We start from the raw sequence: 24,367 nt of genomic DNA on the forward strand, positions 1-24,367 counted from the left end.
CCTATGTTTGTCAAAACTATTCCAGATGAAAGTGACAGAAGCACAACTCCAACCAGCTTAAACCCAGAAAGGAATATAGTCCTGGTTCGTGGGAATAGTCAGGCGTAGCTGGATCCAGAAGCTGAAGGGATGTCCCCAGGTCTCTCTCTCCATCTCCTCTTACTTGGTTGGCTTCTTCTCTGGCAAGAACGACTCACCTGGCAGCTCCACCCTTCTATCATCTTCATATTGTAAAATCCCAGCAAAACAACAGTCCTCTCTCCCAGTGTTTCCGGGGGGGGTCTGTCACTGGCCTGTCTTGGGTCACACCCCTGAAGGAGGGGTGGGGGCAATGAAGTCCTTTGACCTGGCCTGGGATGAAAATATACCCCTTGGAACAAGTGTAGGATAGGGTGAGTTCCCCAAATACATAATTTATGGCAGGAAAACAAAACAAAACTGTGCACTCTGCTATCTTTACATCTGATAGTATATCACATAGTAGGAAGTAAAAGTCACAAAATGTTGATCACGGTTATTTCTGGATGGGAGGCTTGCAAGCAAATTTTAAATATATATATATGTATATAAAATTACCCAAGGGTATTTTCCATTGATTTCAGAGGAAGGCAGAGAGAGAGAGAGAAACATTGATTGGTTGCCTTCTGTATTTGCCCCTGCAGGAAATCGAACCCGAAACCTCGATATGTGTCCTGACCGGGAATCAGACCCATAACCTTTTGTTATGCAGGACAGTGCTCCAACTAACTGCTCCACCTGGCTGGGTTCTTTATATTTTTTGTGTTGTTTGTTATTTTTTAGAATGTACATAAATTACTAATATAATTTTAAAGTTAAGGATTATTTTCAGAATTAATTCTTTTTTTTAGTAAATGAATGAACTGAGTTTACTGAGTAAATTACTGAGTTTACTGTGTGCAAAGAACTCTTCTCAGTACTGAGAGCAAATTAAATGGGTGACAAAGGCTCGGTCACTACCTTCAAGGTATTTGTTGTCAGATGGGGAGGACGAGTGTACACTCATTTAATTACTGCTGTGAAGGTCTTTAAATTTTCCCAGGAAAGGATAATTGCTATTTAAAAGTTACCAGCTGTTATTACTCACTGCTGATCAGCAGATCCCTCTCTTCCATAACAGAGAGATCAAAGATTTAAATAGAAAAAAATCATAAAATATGCTTTAAAAATCATATTTACATACATACACGTAACCATATAGGTGTATATGTGTGTACATATGTACACGTACATACCACAACAAGACACAAAACTCAACTATATCAATTTTATCTCATAAAATTTCATATTCTGCCTGAACAGATCATGTAAAAAAATAATTTTAAGTTGCTAAAAAACTTTGCAGTATATATTGTAGAGAAATAATTCTTTATTATGTGAAAAAACTTACAAATCAGTAAAAAAACATTCAACAGGTGAAATGTATGAATAGCTATCTCACAGAAAGAGAAAAGTAGAAGGTGTGAAATATGAAAGGATGCTCAGCCTCACTAGTAATTAAAGAAATACAAGCAAACAAACTGACCAATAGAAACTGAGGCCCTAATTTTCACCCATCAAATCAGAAAAAAATTAAAGTTAGATAGTACTTGGCAGAGAAACCAACCTTCTTCCACATAGTTGGAGGCAATACAAATGGGTACTTTTTTTTTTTTTTTGCTTTTCCACCCAGCTTTATTGCGATACAATGAACATACAACATTGTGTAAGTGTAAGGTATATAAGGTTGGATTTGATGCATTTATGAATTGCAAAATGATTACCACCAACTGTTAGTCACCACTTCCATCCTGTCACACACTTACATTTCTGTTTGTGGTGAGAACATTTAAAATGTTACTCTCTCAGCAATATTCAAGGGCATGATATATTATCACTAGCTATAGTCACCATGCTGTAAATTAGGGGCACAGCTTTTTCGTAGGACAATTTGATATCATCTTTCAAAAAGATTAATAGCAAATACCCTTTGATATAGCAATTTCATGGAACATTGGTGCATGTTTTTTGTAACCACACAAGACTGGAAATAACATATATGTCTATTAACAAGTTGAATAAAGAGGGTGGCTTCGGTAAATCATGTTACACCGCAAAGGGATACACTTCGCCCCAAGTGCAGAGCTGAGGAGGGAGAGTAAGAGTGTCTCTGTGCTGTGATGATCTCCTAGTTAAGTGAAGAGAGCTATAGCAGGGCCTCATTTCTATAAATAAATGTGTGTGTGGAGGGGGTGTTTGGACTATGTACATGGAGTACTTTTGGAAGGATACGAAGAGACTTAATAATCGATACTTTACCTGTGGGAGAGGGATGGGCTGTGAGGAGACTTACATTTCATTGTGTACCTTTTTTATATATTTGATTTTTTAAAAAATCTATACATACATATATTTACTCTTTAAGAAGAATACAAAATGATTTAAAAATAAACTGAGAGCAAAAATTGTAAATATATTTGTCAGTTTTTGCCATCAGTAGACAGCACGTCATCAGAGTATATCCTACTTGTTCCAAGAAGAATCTCCTGAAGGAAGCCTCTTAATTATGTAAGTGTAAGAAATATGACAATGTAACTGTAAAAACTATAAAGCAAGAAAGTATCTGTTGCCCTAAGGAGGTCCTTTGGAAAAAAAAAAATGGGTTAACCAAAACTGCTCTTTGTAACATCCCTTCAAATGTAGGTCCGGTCGCTGGGGGAAAGGTGAGCAGGTTTGCGTGGGACCCAGGCGGTTCCTGGGAGTTAGGGACTGACTGCCGACCGGACCTCCCTGGGGCTCACAGGCTTTGCCTCTCTCACAGACCGAAGTGGCCCCGAGGGAGTTCTGTCCTAAGTAACATTTCAGCTGAGCTTAGAGAGGGAGAGCTGCCTGCGGAAGGCTCCTGCCGCTGGAAAGAAAATGGAGCATTTGGGAAAAGGAGAAAAGGCCAACTTGTCAGGGATTCGGGCGGAGGGGAGTTGGGCCCTCGATGGAGACGGGAGGGACAGGCGAGGGGAAGACCTGGCAGGGCCTGTCTGCCTTCATTAAGCACGTTTTCACCTTAATAACAGCTGGAAGCCACTGAAGGGTTTAAGGCGGAGGGAAGACACAATCAAAGCTGCATTTTTATGTGCTGCTTTTGGCTCCTGTGTGGAAATTGGAGGGATGGGGGACTGCACAAGGATAGATTTTATGAAACAATGAGGCGGGGCTTGCCAGAGCTGAGAGATGATTCTGGTAGTTTAAGCTAAACCGGTGGGAACAGGAAAAAAGAGAAGTGGACATATATGAATGATATGATATTTAAGAAACTACAAGACTCCTTTTTGTGGTGGTTTGGAGAGACGGGGATGTTGAAGATGCCCCCCAGGTTTTTGACTTGCCCGGGTGCCTGAGGATGTCTTTAATCAAGATAGGAGACCCTGGAGGAAGAGCAGCTTGTGTGGGAGGGTCACGCGAGCTGCTGGGGCCTGCTGCGGCCGAGGGCACCGGAAGCCTGCAGGTGGTGAACAGGCCCTACGGATGGTAGTGCGGAGTTTGCAGCAAGGGCTGCAGTTTTGTTTCTGTTCTTTGTTTGTTTTTGTCAGAAAATATACATTGTTGAAGAATCGGTGAAGATAAGACTTCTTAAGCAAAAAAAAAAAAAAAATATATATATATATATATATATATATATATATATATATATATATATATATATATATATATATATATAATAAAAGTGACAAAGGAAAAGGGATTAGCTAGCATCTTTCCTAAAGAATTTAAACTGTTAAACTTTGGGAGAGCCCTGGCCAGTGTGGCTCAGTTGGTTGATGGTCATTCCTGGCACCAAAAATTCCCAGTATGGGTGCACGTGGGAGGCAACTGATCGATGTTTCTCTTTCACATGGAGGTTTCTCTCTCTCCCCCTCCCCTCCTCTCTCTCTCTGAAAAAAAAAAAAAATAGGAAAAACATATTTAAACTATTAAACTTTGGGAGAGAAGAAGGCAGCCGAGAAAGAGGGACCAAAGAAAGTAGAATGAAACCCGAGTGCGACGTTTCAAAAACTAATAACGTCCTAATGACACTTGACTGGCGATACATCTCTATCGTCATTTAATTTCTCCCTGTTTTACGGTTAATGAGATTACTTAGTGACAAGTAGGATTTGAAGAAATCTTTCTTTCCCAAGAACAGTATCTATTTTAAATCAACCCTTCTCAGACTGCCTCTGTAACAAGGAAGGGAGTGAACAGCAATTTAAACACCAAAGGAACAAAACCCACTGAGGCTGAGCACAGAGTCACCAGTCCTGCGCCCCACACCCAGCGACCCCCGTCCCCCAGCCCAGCCCACCCCCGAGCCAGCAGGATCCTTCAGCAGCTTTTTGTGAGACTTGCTTCTGAGTTTTACTCCTGAGCTTGGGACTTTCAGCTGACTTCTCTTCAGCTGTTGCAGGAGACAATCAAGAATGATTGTTTTCTTCCCTTTGTGTCTCTGCTCAGTTTTTAGAAGACAGAGCTTGAGACTCCAGGCCCGAGGCCCAGAGGAGGCGTTTCTAAGGCTTCTGTTGTCACCGAGGCATAAGGAGAGAAGACCTTCCCAATAAGTCACTGAACTCAGGCCATCTTTGGCCCATTTATGTCTTTTAAAGATAAATATCGAGTCCTTTACAAAGTCTCCGGCAAAATTTTGTCTTTTGCAAAATAGGTAAAAATATGGGGCTCACTTCCAGAGGAAGTCTTTTCTCTTTTCCCATTTCTTTTCAGAATGTTAAGCAGGGGTCAGTCAACTTCTATAAAGGGCCAGATGGTAACTATTTCCGCCCTCCCAGCTACACAGTCTCTGTTGGGACTGCTATGGTGAAAGTAGCGATAGACCACGCATTAATTCAAGAGCACCACTGTGTTACAGTTACTCTTTATTGAACACTGAAGTTGCGATTTCAGGTGTCTTTAAGTGTTACTCTTTTCATGTTTTCCCCACCCATTTAAAAATATGAAAACCATCTTAGCTGGTGAATTTCATAAAAATAGTCAAAGAAGGACTTCTGCTCTAGGTGAGGCCAGCACAGCAGGTCTTGACTGGAATTGTCACCTCCTGCTTTCCTCCACCCAATAATTAAATCAGAAAATTCAATTTCAGTTGTCGAAAATGAAAACGTTAAACCCTGGGGGACAAAACAATCTGGCAAATACTGGAGTCCAGCTCTTCCGACATTCTTATTTAAGGCAATCTCAGTAGCCTGCACGATCCAGGGACGGCCATTCGCCTGGGGTCGATAAGACATAACGGTGACAGCTCAGATAAGGCTTCCAAATACAAATGCTCACCACTCAAGCGGAGACTGAATCAGAACTGTTGTCAGCAAGAATGGTGTCTGTCAGTCCATGTGTTGCTAAAACCAGCACAGAGCTGATTGTTGAAGCAGATGTTTGAAATGAAATTGTAAGCACTTAGAGCCATTTGGGGAGGGAGTCTAACCCAAGAAGCTCTCTGGGAATCAGCCTGCAAAATCAATATGAATTCTTGAAATGAATTTTGAATGTTTCCTGAGCCCTTGGCTGGGAGTGACCTTGGGCCAACGATGTCAAGTAGATCGGACTGTGGTACAACTCTCTTTACAAGGGGTACGCGTGTCTCATTCTGTGTGTTTGTTCCAGTTTTCCAGATGTAAATTTAAGCAGTGAGGTCATACAAATTTCTTCTGAATGTTTTATACCCAAGATGATCTGGTGACCCCCTTTCAGAAAATCACTATTTTCCTATAAAATGCATTCTTTCTATAAAACTAACTTGTGGTGATGATGTGGGATCAAGCCTTTATTTCATATTCCTACTGTTAAGCTAATTTAAGATGTAGGGAAAAAAAGGGGGGGATCTTCTACGAAGATAATTCTGTAATAAGAGCAGCTGAAAGACATGAATATCTAGAGGCACTCAGATTTTGATAACAAGAACACAATAAAAATCTGTATTTTCCAGGTTTTCCAAGAAAAACTCTCAAAATCGAACCTCAGACGAATAGCTGGACTCCAGAAGCTAAAGAACAACTCCTTGGTGACAAATACACCAGGACAGCCCTTTCCCAAGGAAACTCTCCCTCAACCACCATGCACTCCCCTTGGCTCTGCCTTCTTTAGTGACAGAAACTCTGCTTAAGGAATTTAAGGCCTAACGACCACTGGCACCTGTAGCCGAAAAGGCTCATTGGAAACAGGATGGATTTCTGTCCACTCAGATGAGCTTTGGAGACACCGAGCATGGCCTCTCCTCGTCCTGTGCCTGGAACTTACTCCCCAGCTCTGTGAAACTATACTCACGGCAGAGGGAATCCGCAGGCTCCCCTCTGCAAATACGGACCCTCTTCATTCTCTCCATCCTTGCCCGCCCACCATCCAAACAAAAAGAGGGCACAACTCTCCCATCAGGTATCCTTCCTGAATTTCCAATTTGGAGTGAGCTGAGTTTTGATTTTATTACAAGTAAAAGCAGTTTCCTTCTCCAAGAGAAGAACAGAGGTGGTGGCTCCTTGCACGGAGCATGCTTTTTTTAGGAAAGTCAAGCCCAGGCACCGATGAACGGGAAAAGCAGTGATTTGGAAGCATGCTCTGACTATTGGGGAGACTGAGAGGGTGTGCAAGATAAATAGAGAACAGATGGTCAGATAATTGGGAAGTTAGGGTCTATTAACCGGGGAGATTGTCAAGGCTAAAAGCTGGGGTAGCCAGGTAAGGCGACCGGAGGAGGCTGCTGTAGGAGACATTCACGTTATCTAGGATATTCCTTCGCTGTGGCCTTTAGAGTGCATTGGTCCAGGACTCAGTAAGGGCCCCATCTCAGGAGTTAGTTCTCCCATGATTTCAGAGACTAAATATTCCAGATGAATTACACCCTAAGCTGAAATGCCAGCAACCTAAGGAAAGTTTGGATGCTTTCCTTCCCTATTTAGAGGGTAGGTGGAACATATATTGCATGAGTCTTTTGTTGAGTAGGGGTGAGCACTAGCCATATTGATATGATCGCTTAAGAAAGCGACACTGGAAATTTAACTTTTCAAACTTTTCCCACTCATATAATTGATACAGAAAAATGATGTAGAACCTCCCAAATGTCTCTGTAATTCATCATCTGTTGATACCAGAAATACGGTGTAAAAAATAGGGGCTTAAACCTAACAAGTAGAAGCACTAAACTGTAACCCTTGAACTGGGAGGATGGTTAGTAGCGTTAATGTCCATGACACATCTCAGAAATGCTGCATAACACAAAGGAAAGAAAATCTGGTTTATGAATAACTAGGAGCAAGCATTAGGTGGAAAGAATTAGATGAAACACCCAACCTTTTACTACACCTGATGGATCTACATTAAACATCTGGACTTTGTACAAATACAGATACAGAGACTGGAAGTTCTCTGCCAAGACTGGATGGTCTCTACAACTAGTAAAAAGCCTCTGATTAGGGCTATTGAAAGCTAAGCAGGGCCCCAAGTCAGGAGACACAAGAAAAAATGATTGTCGAAACACCAAAGTGAAGAAGAGGAAAGATACCAACAAATTATATTCAGAGTCTCTTTCCTGGCATCTTAACCACCAACCTGGTAGACTAAACACTATACGGACTTGTAGGGAGGAATAAATTTTTTCTACCCTTTTAGGTTCTCCCAGCTGGTCTCATAATCAAATCAACCTGAGACAGATAAAAGAGAAGATGACCACATTTAATTACTTATGTACGTATGGGAACCCCACATACAGGGGAGCGTCAGAGACCCCACACACGAGAGGTTCAAAGGTGGAAGGGAAAATAAGGTTCTGTATAAGGAGGAGGTAAAGTGCCTTGAGGCTTCAGAGGGGAGGAAGGTCATCTGAAGGACAATGTTCAGTAGTTACACGTTTGCCCTGCCCTATAGATAGGTCATAAAAAGTTATGCCTGGTACTCTTATTATGAGCAAGGACCTCAATTTATATTTTTGGAGGGAAGAGGTAAAAGCTTCTCTTGAGCCCCAGAGTCTCAATTGCCTTTAGCTGGAAATAATCTACATATCAAAGTAGCATATCTTGGGGTGGCCTGTTCTGAATCCCTTTAGAGTACATTATATTAAAACATGTATGTATATAGAGAATCTATCTACCTGTCATTATATAGCTTATCTCTTACCTATTGCTTATTCAAAGACAGCTTTTCTGATTTGAAGATGAAGGTTGAGAAATGAAACCACCAACCCTTACCCACAGCTTGGTCATTCAGGAATTAAATTTTCTAGTCCCCTCACTCCCCGTAGAGGTTTATCTTGACTTTACTATTCCAATGTCTTCATTGGTGTTACTTTCATAAGACCCACCCAGACTTCAATGGAAATCACCAACACACACTTTGCATCCTAAGATTCTCTGAATGTCTTGCCTCAAAAAACCTTGTCTTACTATTTTCAGCAATCCTGGACTGTTGGTATCTTAATCCTCATATAATTCTCATCAAGCTCTCTTGCCCTGAGAGACCCGCCTTGAAATAAACTTTGAATTCTCAGTTAATTCTGACTTTATTTGCCTACCAAGACATGACAAAAGTTTGTGGAGGTTGTGTTCTCCATGAACATGGTACGCTATACACTTACCTTTGTCTTAACCACAGGTGGTTTGGGGATATTTGAGGCGCCAGCACCAACAAGGTCTTTTTTAGTTGTTCTGCGTAGAGCAAAATTACACTTCTAGCTTCAAGAGCACTTATAGATGACCAATTTGTGTTGGCATCTTTAAGAGATAAATTACTCTTAACTTCTCCCTGCACACTTACAAGGCAGCTTCATTGTAATCTTGAGAAATATATAATGGTCTCAGTAACTTTGGTAGAGAAACTTTCAATAATGTATATGGCACATGGTGTATTTATTACTTTTGTTGGCACAGCGTGACCAGGATGACCTTCTTTCTTGCCCTCATGTTCCTTTATTACTAGGACTCTCTTTTATTTCTGACCCTCTCCAGAGTCACTGTTGGGTGAGTAATTGAGATCACTTGATACCACAGGATATGTACTGTTTCTGAATTCTTTCCTTAATGGACTTTGAACAGCATGTTCTGTTCAAGTGACCCTGCTTTGGACAGGAAACCTCGTGTGCATTGACCCAGTGTTTATCTAGTCACCCAATGTTAAGGGAAGGACCAAGTTGGAGTCTTTTTTTTCTTTCTCCTTGGCATGGAATGGAAGCCCTCGAGAAATAATGGCTTACACTAGAGCAGAAGTCTGCAAACTTTTCCTATAAAAGTGCTAATATTAAATATTTTATGCTTTGCAGGCAATATGGTTTTACCTCTGCCGTAATAGTGCAAAAGCCGCCATGGACAACATGGAAACAAATGGGCATGGCTGTCCCAGCAAAGCTTCACTGGCCTGTAGATCCAGCCCCTGGATCGGAGTATGAACCGGGATTAGAGGTGAGTTTGTAACTTTAGTTTTCTACTTGTCAGCTGTGTGACCCCGGGCAAATCCCTTAACCTTTGAACTCTAATTTCCTGCCTTATAAGATGGGGAATCACACTACCTGCCTCAACCGACTGTTGGGAAGCGTAGGAAGGTACATGCGAAGCACTTAGCTGAGTGTCTGGGGTGTTTTAAGTGCTAAGGAAATATTAAGTATTATCAATCCTCTTGATGTTATATCATTGATTACTTACGTAGTTTACATACGTTTAACCATTTTCTTCATCAGTATGCAGGTTTTGTCTTTTAAGGAACTTAGTTCCAAGTGTAAAATATCTGAGCAGCGTCCCTGATTTACTAGTTTTAGCATCGTTGTTGTCACCTTGTTGGGGTTCTAGTTGGCTGATAAATAACACTTTTTTCTCCACCCTCTACCCCCAATCTTCCCACCGAGGATTGAGATTCAAGTGTCAGACTTAGATTGCTAATCAGAATATCAGCTTGATGGCTGATAAAACTGAGGAATTTGGTTTAATCCGTGGCCCCCAAAGCTTCCTAATACCCTCCTGCATTAGGTTGCTGTACCCACCCAGTCACAGGCAGTGTTGGACAACCACATGCCTCCCTTTGCGTGAGCCAAGCCTGCCCGCACAAGCTTTCCGCTTGGCAGCAAAGGGGACCAGAAGGCACGTGTCTTTCAATTAGGCTGGTCTGAGCTGGACGAGCCAGTCACCTTCTCTCATGTACACGAATGAGTAAACAGGAGTTGGAGAGGGGCCAGGAGTGTTGCTGTAGCTGAGCCTCTCTCTCAGGGAATGCAGAACTATGGAAATGGGATTTCTATTAGCACATAGGACCAAGTCGACCTTGTGCCGTGAAGTGTGCAAGGTGCTTCACTGATTAGCCTATGAGATCTTTATAACAACTCTGAGACAGCACTGGGAATAAATGAGAGGGAAAGGGGGGGGGGAGGGAGGGAGAATAGGTGTGGTCCCCAAGATCTTCCAGGAAAAAAATGGCAGGGCCAGGATTCAAATCCGTGTCCTGCCTCCATAGCTCAGGGAGTTCTTTCTAGCAAACCTGGGCCATCTGATCTGAAAAGAAAACAGACTGACTACAAGCCCAGAGCAGAGCACTACTGCAGATGAGTTGCTTGGACTCGTGTCCGGAAGCTCTTACTACTGTATAACCGTTGTTGTTTTTGAGATGGTTGAAAGGCTTACGCTTAATAAACCCCCTCTTAGATTTTCCTGCAATCTATGTCTGCCACTTAAAAAAATCAAGACAATATATTTCTGATTAAAAAAAGAAGACGGAGCACTATAGAGCTTCCTGCAATCCTCTGGCTTCTCCCCCTTTCTTTAGACCAAAAAGCGGTGCTGAGATTCCATCTACAAATTCCTTCAGCTTCTGAGGATGTAATTTGCTTGGTGTTAGGGACTTAAATTCACTTAAAGTGGCTGTGCGCCCTTTATACTATCTTCTCTACTATCTTGGGCTATAATTCCTTCTTCTAAATTGGACCTTTCAAACTTGAAGGAGACCAAATAGAAATATTTTAGTGTTTTGTCACCTGTTAACATGAGAGTTTTTAAGTGGTAGACCTACGCCACCATTTTCTCTTGCCCCAAACAGCTGAAAAATCCTTTTCTGTCATCTTTAATGTCTTTCGATACCCCGATTCACTTAGCTTTCTACCTTCCTGACTGTTCTTAGAGGTTCTTTTTAGTCTTTTACATTCACCGGCCAGTTTTGAACATCACATCCTGGAATTGGTGCACCTGTAATTCTGCCATATACACTGTTTGACTCGGTGTCAATCGGTGGTGTTTGCATCGAAGGGCACTTGGAATCAAATGGGTAGTTCCCATAAAAAATGAGTTGGGTTTCCTGACATTTTGATAAAATGCTGTTTCTTTAAATAGCCTTACATTCGGATGTTCTATCAAAACAACCAACGAGGCTGCCCGGGGGATCTGTTTTTATGCTTTTAATTCGGTCCCTTTCCCCTAAGCCTTCCAAAGTGAAATCTATTGTTTTCGCTAATAGGCTAATGTTAGTTGTGTCAGAGAGCAGTTACGGAAATGTTGGTGCATTTCGGGGACCTGGGTTCCGATCGCCCCGCACGCGGCGTCGATGCTCCCGCCGCCGGGACGGGGCCGGCTCTTCCGCGCGGGTGATGGATGGTGCTGTCTGAGCGGCTGACACGCTCTCCCGCGTTACCCATTGTGACTAATCGCGCGCATTTGCAAGATGATTAGCCAAGGTTAGGGGTACAGTCTGTGATTATGAAACCAATTTTTTTCTTTATGTGAAAAATTACTAGCTTACAATAGCATTGAATTATAATTTTGCTCCATATCGTAACCAGTGGTAGGTTTTTAATAGCAATTCATATTCCTAGGGCTATTTATGTGTTGTTTGCAACGTAGTTCTTGACTAGAGTCCTGTCCCATCCTCATTTTTCTCCCATCTAATGTTTATAGCTTCTAATATACCAATTTTACTACTAAAGAACCAGAAGTTCATTTATTTATTTGACAAATTGAGTGCTTACTATGTATTAAGTTCTGTCCTATCACTGGGGATAGAGCCGAGGATAAATCAGCCCCCCTTCCCGGAGCTTTTACTGTAGTGAGGGAGAGGGAGAGGGAGAGTATGTAAGTCTAGGAGTAATGACACAGGGAAGATGCTGTAAGGGGTGGGGGAGCGGATAAAGTATGGAAGGAGGATAGTGCCCGGGAGGGAAGTCGTTGCTGCTTTATAAGGCTTCACTGGGAGAGACAATGGAGCAGAGACTACAAGGCGTGAAGGAGCCATGGGGCCATCTGGAGGAAGGTCTTCCAAGCGGATGACACAGCAGTGCTCTGGGAAAGGACACATGCTTGTATGTTCAAAAACAGCTGGCAGGCCAGTGCGGCTCAAAGACATGAGAGAAAGACTCACAGGAGGTGAAGTCAGGGAGCTAAGAAGGGGCCTGATCAGGTGGGACCGCATTGCCTGCTGTGGGGTTTTGGGTTTTGTTCCAGGTGAGACTGGAAGCCATTGGGTGGTTTTAATGAGAGGAATGCCTTGATGTGGCTTCTCCAACAGTCATTTTGGCTGTTATTTCAGAATAGACCTTAGTGAGATATGTTAGTTATCTATTGCTTTGTTATAAATTGCCTCAAAATACCAACTTCTAACAACACACGTTTTTTTATCACATAGTATCTCTGGGTCAGGAATTTGGGCATGACATAGCTGGGGCCTCTGCTTTAGGGCCTCACAATGCTGCAGTCAAGGTATTGGCTGGGGCCTCAATGATCTCAAGGAAGGCTAGGGCAGGATCTGCCTCTAAACTCGGTGGTTGAAACTTTTTGTAAGGTAGGAATAATTTTTGCTCTTTTCAGTATGAATGAATTAGACTGAATGAGAGTGATAAGTATATTACATACTTTACACCAATGACTATTTAAAATTGGTTAAATATAGCATCAGCACTAACTGTAAGAAGTAGCTAATACGTTTGTTTGCTGGAGTCTACATCTTAGAAAGCACTCAGCGTTTGGGGCAGGCAAATGAAGACATTCTGTAGGCCTCGAGGTAGTTCTTTTCATTTTTCTTGCCTTTGACGAACTGCAGGTAGATCATTGCTACTTGTTTTGTTCTAATCTATACAGAGGCTAACCCCCCATATAACTGACACTAGCATCTATTGAGTGTTTCAAGTCATTTCTTTTCACCAATTTTTAGGAATGGAAATGACTGAGATACTTTTGAAGTTGTTGTAATCTTTCTTAGGTTAATCTATCCAGTACTACTCTAAATATATATGTTCCCAGAAAGTGATTATAATAATGATATGTTTTTCAATTTGTTAATGGCAAAGAAATTTTCCTTAAGAAGAATTCTGATGTGCATTACTTTAAATATGGCCCCCAAAAGCGGTTGTGCAAAATGCATGTGTATTAATTAAGCAAGGAGTAGGAAGAAAATTTGCGGTATGTAAATTTCTGGACCAAATACATAAAGTATAATCAGTTTTTTCTTGCACAGTTTCTTTGACATTTGTAGTTGCCTCCCCAGTACCCACCTCTTCTCAACAGACCCTGACTTTGATTTGGGTTTTAGGTGGTTTTAGGGAAGATAATAACTGCATCCACTAGCTCTAGGAACAGAGCCCAGGACCTAAACAAAGCCAACTGGAAAAACATTCTCCTCAAGCTGAGATTGGCTCAGGAATTGGCATGTGACCACAGCTCGTAGCACCAGAGCGAGGAGACTCTGGGAAAGCCAAGTCTTTCTTTTGCTTTGGGTGGGATAACCCACTGATATGAGGTCTACAACCTCTGGAAGTCCTTTTTTTTGTGTCAATAAAGCCTTCTCATGGATAAGAAGGTCACATAGAGCAAGAAAGGCCGAGAGAATCACAGGAAGACTGAGATATTACATTGTAATCAAACCGTGCCTAACGCCTGTCCCACTTCTTGGCCTGTCATCTAGGATCGTCGGTAGATTTTCTTTATTACTTTAGTTGCTTTGTGTTGAGAGTTTTCTTTTACTTGAAAAACATTTTGATAAATTCATATTAATGTGTGGCAGAGTGGATAAGATTCTTTGATTATGAGAAATATGTTTTGGTAATTATGCTTGAGTACAAATGTGTTTGATCCATAGCATTGAAAGATAAATAATAAAATCACATTAGAAAGTCTCAACTGCATAGACTACACAGTCAGGCCTGCTCCCCAGACTCTTGTTCATTGTCCATTATTGCTTCTTTGTTGGGAGAAACCACCCAGCTCAAGAAGAGGGGGTTTCAGAGTTGGCCTGATTTTATTGTGTAGGGTATGTGATAACCTGGATGCATCTACAGCCGTACCAGGAGCTCTAGTGAGCTGGGAAAGAGAGAGCTGAGCTGCCAAATGTCAGAGTAGCTGATTAAAGTAACAAGCCAAAAATAAAAGAGTTAAGTCTTTCATCATTTACTGAGATGGTGTAAAGAAGACGCTATAACTGGAGAAAATGCCACCTTCTCCTGTTTCATTTCTCCCCATGAAGTAGATCACTGCTCCAGGGTCAGGTGGCTCAAGTGCAGACATTGGGGTCATCTCGCTGTTGAGGGGACCCCCAACAAAAGGCTCTGGCATCTTTATGGACCTCAAGCGGGGTGGGGAAGTATGGGGGGAGGGCTAGGAATGGTCAAGTACTAGATCCTGAGAGTGGGGGGACACTGTCTTCAAGATTTTCCCCTTGGCCACATAAGAAGACCTTGGCAGAGGCGCCTGAGAGGGCCACGGCTGAGGCCTCAGATAAAGAATCGTAGTGTGTAGAGCTCAGGCTAGGGATGCAGATGGGCATAGGAACATGAACAGTGACGGGGCCTGTGTCCTCGACCGCATCTCTCTTCGGAGACTGCAAGGCCCTGGCTGTGTCCCAAGTCTGGTGTTGGGAGGGCAACTTTACCTGGGAGGCCGTCTTTAAGGGCCTTGTCTCCAAATACAGTCTCATTCTGAGGTGCTGGGGGTTAGGGCTTCAACATACAAATTTTTACAGGACACAGTTCAGCCCAACAGTATGATATAATTGTATAATATCTTACACAATTTCCAGTTTTTGAAAGTTTAATTGTATTTTATTTTGAAAAACTCTGCTTAGTATTTTGTTACATTCTTAATTGGCAAGTATGAATTTGTATGACTTTAAAATAATAGCTATTTGTTTATATACGGTGGCTTCAGAGTTCTGCATTTGGTTTATTTGTAATTAAATAAGAATAGGGCATATATATATGTGTGTGTGTATATATATATATATATATTTTATACACACACACACACACAATCTTTAAAGAACACATAGTGAAAAAAAGTATAGTGAAATGTGGGGATTTGTACACTTCTAAATGGGTGGAATTGCTTGGTAACATGGTATAAATCTATATTTAAATTTTGAGGAATGACAAACTGCACCATTTTGCATTCCCACCAGCAAGGTATGAGAGCTGCAATTTCTTTACATTATCCCCAACTTGTGTTACTGTCTTTCTTTTTTATTATGGCCACCCTAGTGGGTATGAGACGGTATCTCATGGTGGTTTTTGTTTGCATTTCCCTAGTGGCTAATGATGTTGGCCATCTTTTCATATGCTGATTGGCCACATGAATCTATTTGGAAAAATGCCTGTTCAGATCCTTTGCTCATTTTTAATTTAGGTTACTTATCTTTTATATAGTAAAAGTTATAAGAGCTCTTTATGAGATACTTTATAAGTCTTTTGTCAGATATATGGTTTGCAAATATTTTCTCTTATTTTATGTGTTGTCTTTTACTTTTTTGATATAATGTGTATAGCACAAAAGTTAAAAATTTTGATAAAGTCTATGTGATCAACTTAATGGGGCCATGGCGGGGATGCCTAGATATTTGATCAGACATTACTCTGGTGTGTCTGTTTGGGTGTTTTTGGATGACATTAACATTTGTATCAGTGGACTGAGTAAAGCAGATTGCTCTCCCTAATGTGGGTGGCCCTTGTCTAATCAGTTGAAAACATGGATAGAACATAAAGGCTGACCCTCCCTTGAGTTAGAGGAACTCCTTCTGCCTGATTGCTTGAGCTGGAACATTAGTCTTTTCTTGCCTTTGGAACTTGAACAAAATAGCAACTCTTCTGGGGTCTCAAGCCTGCTGGCTATGGGACTGGAACTCACATCATTGGCTTTCCTGGGCTCTTCAGTTCACTGACTGTAGATCTTGGGACGTCTCAGTCTTCATAATTGTATTAGTCATTTCCTCTCTCTTTCTACATATGTCTTTCTATATATGTATAGAAATTGCTTTCTATATATATATATACATCCTGTTTGATTTGTTTCTCTAGAGAACCCTGACTAATACCGTCTCATTTATTTATTTATTGCTTATAGTTTTGCTGTCATATCTAAGAAGGCTTTTCCTAGCCCAAGGTCATGAAGCTTTACTCCTATGTTATCTTCTAAGACTTCTATAGTATTAGCTCTTAAATTTAGAGTTACCATTTAGAGTGGAACATTTTGAGTTAATTTTTGTATATGCTATGAGGAATGGTTCCAACTTCATGCTTTTACATGTGTCTATCCAGTTGTATATAAGACTATTCTATTCACTGCCCATTGAATTGTCTCACCACACTGTTCAAATGTTATTGATATGTATGGGTGTTTATTTCTGGACTCTCTAATGTACGCCTATAACCTATATGTTCATTGTTACCATAACAAATTGTTTCGATCACTGTTGTTTTATAATAAGTTTTAAAAGCAGGAAGTGTGAGTATGATCATTCAGTCTTCCATCATTAAGTATGGTGTTAGCTGTGGCTTCATTGCAGGTGTCCTTCATTGAGTTGAGGCATTTTCCGTCTATTCTTAGTTTATTGATTATTTTCATCATGAGAAATTGTTGTTTTTTGTCATGGAGATGATCATGTGGTTTTTCTCCTTTATGCTATTGATATCATGTGTTACAATAACTGATTTTTTGGATGTTATATCAACCTTGCATTCTGGAAAAGTCTTATTTTAAAATGCTGACCTTTCTGACACAATGATGCTAAAGTTTATCAGTAATACCAATGACCATTTTAATGTAACAGTCAACTTCTGCTCTCATTTTGTTTTTTCATCCTTGGTAGCAATGAGTCTTCAACCCAAATGAAAACATGATCAGAATTTGAAACCCCGAAGTTAAAAATAAAATAACATGAAAGTTAGCTACTGTATTAGTTTGCTATTGCTGCTGTAACAAAGGTACCACAAACTGAGGGGCTTAAACAACAGAAATGTATTGTCTCACTGTTCTGGAGGCTACAATTCTAAAATCAAGGTGGTTGGCAGGGTTTGGTTCTCCTGTGAACTTAGAGGAAGAATCAGCTCCACATTGGTACCCTAGCTTCTGGTGGCTCTCTGGAAATCTCTGGTGTGCTTCAGCTTATATATGCACCACCCTGATGTCACATGGAATACTTAACTGTATGCATGTGTCTGTCTCCAAATGTCCCCTTTTTATAAGGAGACCAGTTACATTAGACTGGGGCCCACTCTAATGACTTCATTTAACTTGATCACCTCTGTAAAGACCCTACCTTCAGATAAGGTCACAATCTGAGGTACAGGTTAGGACTTCAAGGTAGGACTGGGGATGGGAGACCATTGAACCCATAGCAGCTACTTGTTTTCTAAAGCCTTCAGGTAGAGCCTTAAAATAGACTTTAAAGTAATAAACTTGAAAATGGCATCTCCATAATTGCAGTATTCTTATTCATGAAATAAGGTTGAAATATAACTAATTCTCACTTATTTGACTTATCTTGTGTGATGCTAGAAAAATTCTAGATTAGACCTAACTCTCATATATTCCAAAACCCATTATTTTCTGCCATGGCCGGGACAGAAATTTCTACAACAGTAAAGCCTTTAATTATGAAATTCTAGGATGTCAGGTGTAGTAGCTGTGACTTAATTAAGCAAGCTTTTTTGACATTAGGAAAGGAAAGGACAAACAGGACAAAAAGAAAGTGGAAAAGCAGAAGTTAAGGAGAAGTAATAATTGCAGCAGACAGAGGAGAGAAACAAGAGGAAGAGACAGTAATTCCGATAGATTAATTCTTCCCTGGTGATTTGACTGTCAGAGACAAATGATGTAGAATTGCCGTAGATTTTAAAATCAGATTCAAACAAAACTCTAATATGTCTGTGTTCTGCATGGATAAGGCTTTTAAGATGATATATATGTTTTTTTCTTTTTTAGCTTTTAGGTTGTTACCAGAAAAGAGTCAAATCCTTCGCATCTGTTTCCAAGATGGACATATTTAACTACTCTGACATTAACCTAAATGTTTTACCTTCTTCCCCCTTTAAGCAAGTTGTATTCGAGCTTTCCTCAAGTAGATATCTAAGTTTATCAATAAAAACATAACCTAAGTAAACACCAAATAATTATTAAGTCAATTTGGTTGGAAATTGGAAAAGTAGGGCAGTAAGTTAATATTCTAATTATGGACAATTACGAGAGAACTCCATTGTTCCAGTCATGTGTATGTAAACTAATTATGTGAGCTAATCTGCTAAATAAGATGAATTGTCATTTGCAGAACATTAATTTAAATGATCGTCCAAAGCATGACATTCTACAAAGAGTCGACTTCTTTATATAAGTCTTTTAAGATGAAAATGTGTTAGACTATGTAAATTTACTTAATTTTAGAATCGTAGCTACTAGCTACTGGAAATGACTTTGAAATAATATATTCCCATACTTTACTTTTAATACATGCATTGAGTTGGGTTTTTTTCTTGTCATTTTTGGGCAGTTGGCATTACTGTTCATAATAGGAAAGCATACATTTATTTAAAAGAATGTCTCTATTGAAAATGACATATTCAGAGTTCACCAAGCTCAAGGTGCTAAGCTCAGCCTGGAAGGCATGCATATTTTGGGAATGTATAAATGAGTAATTTGCAAAACAATGGGTAAAGCTAAGATATGTATAATACATACTTTAAAAAATGTATAAACAATTAAGGTTGTCCCTTAAAATATCCCTCATACCTCACAGATTTTTAGAAAATAAAATTTGAAGCTTTAGGGCAGTAACTCAGGGTAATAATAGGTTCAGCACCTTACTGAAATTTTTTAAGCCTACAATGTGACTCAGATTTTCATGCAATAAATCTTGTAGACCATTAAATTATTTTTCCCCTTCTCATAGGCATGTAAGAGTGTCCAGGTAGAAACTGCTTCTTGTTGGAAGATGAAGGATGAAGGAAGACATAGAGTGCTAGGTATGTATTAGCTAATTATTTTCCATCTTCACAAAAACATAACTATGTACATAGAGCAGGATGCTTTTCTAGGTCATAGGTTCTGAAGGATTCCCAATTCGCTTTAAATTATTAGTGCATGTATAGTATGCTCATGATTTTACCCTTTATATAACTGAAATTAACTCTAACATTTACATCTGAATAAATGTATGGTGTTCAGGTGTTTGTTTTTCACTGATTTATGCATTTGTCTTAGCTAAGTGATTTACTCTGGTATCAGGAAACCAGCTTTCTGAGGTGAGTTTTCCATCTGAAGATTTAGGGACTGTTTGTTATGGACTGAGTTGTGTTCCTAAATTCATAACCCCCAGTGTGACTGCATTTGGAGATAGCATCTTTAAAGAGATGATATGGGTAAAATGAGATTATAAAAGCGGGGCCCTGATCCAATATAACTGTTCTTCTAATAAGGAGAGAAAGAGACCCCAGTTACACATATGCACAGAGCAGAAGCTACATGAGGACATGGTCAGAAGATGATTATTTGCAAGCTAAGGAGAGGCCTCAGAAGAAACCAAACCTGCAGACACTTTGATCTTGAACTCCTAGCCTCCTCCAGAATTGCGAGAAGGCACCCTGTTGTTGAAGGCACCCTCAGTGTTCCGTTATGGCAGCCTTAGCAAACTAATACAGATACTTTTCAGAAAGTGACTATAATGTCGTGGTTAGAGACATAGGCTCTAGAGGACTTACTGCCTGGGTGAAAAGCCCACTTCGCTTCTTAGCTGTGTGGACTCATCCGTGCCTAACCTGTCTGCTTTTCCTTCATGTGCTGGAAGGGGCGTGCAATGGTAGTGTCTTCTCGTGTGGAGCTGTACAAGGATGCGTGTGTGCGTGTGTATGACGATACTTCCTGGCACATAGTAAGCCCCATGCAAGTGTTCGCTCTTTTATTTCTTCTTTTTCTCCTATTCTTCCCACTCTTTCATTTTTGTAAGGAACAGAAAAGTACACAAATAAGCTCAAGTAAAACTGGGAGTTATTGTGAAAGCACAGATGTCATGGATTTAAAAAGTTCGATCAGTATCCAGGGAGAGACTCTAAGGAAAATCGCCGTTCGCCATAGGTCTCCCTCAATCTATAAATCAACCTAGAATTTTCCTATTAGAGCTTTAAAAAAGGCACTGAAAGGCCAAAACAAAGCCCAGCTCTCGTTAAAGAAGACAGCCAAGTTCATACACTCAAAAACATAACATTCAAGAGGTCCAGTACACTATTAAAAATTACTAGACATTCCAGGAAGCAAGAAAATGTAATTCATAAAGAAGTTAAAAAATCCCTCAATAGCAACAAACACAGATATGACAGAGATGATTGAATTAACAGACATTAATATTGGTCTTGCTCAGATTAAGATTAAGATTACTTGAAGTTAGGTTGTATTAGACACTATTATTCTAACCTCTATAGCAACCATTAAAAAATCAAAGAGATATTAGTGGAGATAAATGGAATAGTAAAATACAATTAATTTCAAATGAAGTAAGAAAAAAATAGAATAAAATTAGTAAAAACAGATGAACAAAAGAAAAAAACAACACAAATAACAAAGATGCACATACAAGCCAAACCACATCAATACCTACATTAAATGTAAGTGTTCATTACATCTCAATGAAAAGATATTGTCAGACTAGATAAAAATTATATGATGTCTATAAGAAGCTCAGTTTACATGTAAAGATACAGATAAATTTAAAGGAAAAAGATTAAAAAAGATATGCCAGGCAAAACTAAGATTAGTAAGAAGCAGCAGCTATGTTAATATCACATAAAATAGACTTCAAAACAAGTAATATTATTGGGTATTATCAGGGATAAAGAGTTAGGTTTTATAATGATAATAAAAGGATTCTTACATCAAAACGACATAAAATCCTCAATAAGTATATATCAATAACGGAGTGTTAACGTACGTGCAGCAAAAACTGTCCAAAATGACAGGAAAAATAGACAAATTCACAGTTATATTTGGAGGTTTCAGCTCTCTGCTCCCACTAACTGATAGAGCAAGTAGAAAGTTGGTAAGGATACAGAAGAGAAACTATCACCCACTGTTACCCACATTAACCTAATGAGCACTTATGGAAGATGATATCCAAAAAAATAAAAACACATTATTTTTAAGTGCACGCAAACATTCTCGAAAATGGATCACAGGTGTCAATGTATTTTAATGAATTCAAACCATACACTGAAGTATAAGTCAAAATATATATTTAGCCTGTGTCCTGGCTTTTGGCACATAGCTCCTAAAACCTTTGGAATCTCAGAGCATTGAAGAGTCCTTTTGTGCATTCATGAGATGTCTGCTGGCTGGGGCTCCTAGATAGCTTCAGGATGGGTGCCAGTCACCAGAAAGACCAAGGCGTGGCTGGACAGAACGTTCATCTCTGCTCCCCAAACCTCTGGGAAGGGGACGGGGTGGGAGATCGAGTTCCTCAGTTAGTGATTGTATCAACCATGTCGACATAAGGAAACCTCCATTAAAAAAGAACAGCCCGAAATGTTGGGGTTGAGAGCGTCTGTGTTCGTGAGCACACGGAGGTCCCAGGAGGGTGGTGCCCCCAGAGGGGGCATGTAAGCTCTGCACCCCTTCTGCCCATCCATACCTAGCTCCATGCATTTTTTCCTTTTGGCTGTTTCTGAGGTGTATTCTTTATAATAATCTGGTAATAGTAAGTAAATTGTTTCTCTGAGTTTTCTGAGAAATTATAGCAAAGTGTTGAGCCTGAGGAGGGGGTGCGGCAACCTCTGACGCAGAGCAGGTCAGTGAGAAGTCCAGGGGCATTTGTGATTGGCATCTGAAGTGGCAGAGGCCATGCGGGACGCAGCCCTTCACCTGCGGGGGCTGCACTAATTCTGGATAGTCAGTGTCAGAACTGAACCGAATGGTAGGACCTCCAGTGGGTATCTGAAGGGTCGGAGAACTGGTTGGTCTGGGGGGAAACCCACAGACATTTGGTGTCGGAAGCGTGAGTAACAGTTCATGCGTAATATTTTCTCTGACCGCAACAAAATTAAATTGGAAGCCAATTATAGAAGATATCTGGAAAATCCCCAAGTATGTGGAAATTCAACCTATGAGTCAAAGAGTAAATTATAGAGAAATTAGAAAATATATTGAATGGAATGAAAAAGGAAATAAAAGGATACCAAAATTTGTGGGATTATAGGTAACACAGCATTCACAATGTCTTGTCTAGTTACTAGGAAAACAGAAAGTTTTAAAATCATCAATTTAAGCTTTTACCATAATAACCTAGAGAAAAAAGAACAAATTAAACCAAAAGTAAGGAGAAAAAAAATACTAAAGAGTAAAAATCAATGAAAAAATTTAAAAACCCAATGAAGCCAAAAGTTGGTTATTTGGGGGGAAAAAAAACAAAACCGTGATAACACTGATATCCTTCTAGCTAGACTGGTTAAGAAAAAAAGAGAAACAACCCAAAATATCATTATAAGGATACATTCATTGAAACAATAATAAAGGAATATTATGACTAACTTTATACCAATAGACTAAACAACCATGACAAATGGACAGATTCCTTGAATACATATTACCAAAACCGATTCAAAAAGAACAGAACATTTGCTTGAATTGAATTTATAATTAAATATCTTTATATGATTATATGATATAAGTATCATATCCTATCATCACACAATACCTTGTAATTAACTACCTCTCCAAAAATGAATCAATCCCCAGACTCCGATTTCTTCACCGGTAGATTCCATCAGACGTTTCAGGAGTAAGTAGTTTCAGCCTTGCACGGGAACCTTTGATGAGAGAGGGCGGGGGAGCACTTCTCAGCTCGCGTTTTGGGTTCAGCATTCCCGTGATACCAAAACCACACAAAGTAGTCACAGGAAAGAAGAAAACTGCATTCCAGCCTCTATCATGAGCAAAGACAGAATTTTTTTTAAATATTAGTAAATTGAATCTAGGAATATATAAAAGTATTACATAACATGACCCAAAAATGCCTGGTTGATTTAATATTTAAAAAAGAAATCAATATATCATATTAACAAAATTAAAGAAAAATACTGCACAGTCATGTTATTAGATGTAGAAAAAAAATTATGAAATACCATTTTATGATAAAAATATCTCAGCAAACCTGAAATAGAAGTGACGTTCCTCAGCCTGATAGAAGACATCTACAACAAAACCTACTGACATACTGACATCATTAATGGTAAAAAACAAAAACAAAAAACAAAACAAAAAACAAAACATAAAAAACATATACACTATATCTTAAGATTGGGAATAACATAAGAATATACACTTACCATTTCAATTCAACATGGTACTGGAAGTATTAGTTTATGAAATAAGGAAAGAAAAATAAATTAAAAGCACATAAATTAGAAGAGAAATATGAGTCTCATGTCATTATCTTGAGATTATGATTAAATGGTAACTTGTAGATACAAAGTCCTAAGAAATCTACCAGAAAGCTTCTAGAGCTAATAAGTGATTTTAGTAAATTCTCATGATACAATTTAATTTACAAAAACCAATTTTATCTTTATATGAGTAATAGAAGGAGACTTGACTTATGGTGGTGAATACACATACAATATACAGATAATGTATTATAGAATCGTATACCTGAAACCTATATAATTTTATTAACCAGTGTCACGCTAATAAATTCAGTAAATAAAAAAACCCTTATGTTGAAACAAAAATATAAATTGAATTGTTCAAATGCTTTAAAAAAAGAACAATTGGAAATTGAAATAAAAATGCCATTTATAAAGCATCTAAAATCATGTCAGTCTTGGGGATATTCTTAACAAGTGAGTTTACTTACTTGGTAGGATTTAAGGTCAAGATACAAAAACAAATTATATTTTTAAATACTAGAAATGAATAATTGAAATAGAACATTTTAAATCACTACTTTAAAAAGTATCCTAAAATATGAAACATTCAGACATAAATTTAGTAAAATACCTGAAAAACCTGTATAATAGAAGAGTGTTGCTGAGGGAAATTATTCAAGACCTAAGTAAAGAGGGAGATGGGCCATATTTATGAGTTGGAAGGAATGTTGCTGGGATGACAGTTCTTTGTGATGATATTCCTTTCCA

General features: G+C 39.3%; 1 long non-coding RNA gene across 1 annotated transcript in view; it reads left to right on the top strand.

Annotated features, from left to right (window-relative positions):
- Positions 1–24,367, top strand: part of LOC308558669 — a 45,102-nt gene that overhangs the window by 6,528 nt on the left and 14,207 nt on the right. Inside the window, exons 4-6 of the long non-coding RNA XR_013999041.1 lie at positions 5,966–6,411; positions 9,284–9,422; positions 19,141–19,213. This is a non-coding gene — a long non-coding RNA (uncharacterized lncRNA). The remainder of the gene's footprint in view (positions 1–5,965; positions 6,412–9,283; positions 9,423–19,140; positions 19,214–24,367) is intronic.

The sequence above is a fragment of the Miniopterus schreibersii genome (genome assembly GCF_964146895.1).
Source record: "Miniopterus schreibersii genome assembly, chromosome: 1".
Lineage (NCBI taxonomy): Eukaryota > Metazoa > Chordata > Mammalia > Chiroptera > Miniopteridae > Miniopterus > Miniopterus schreibersii.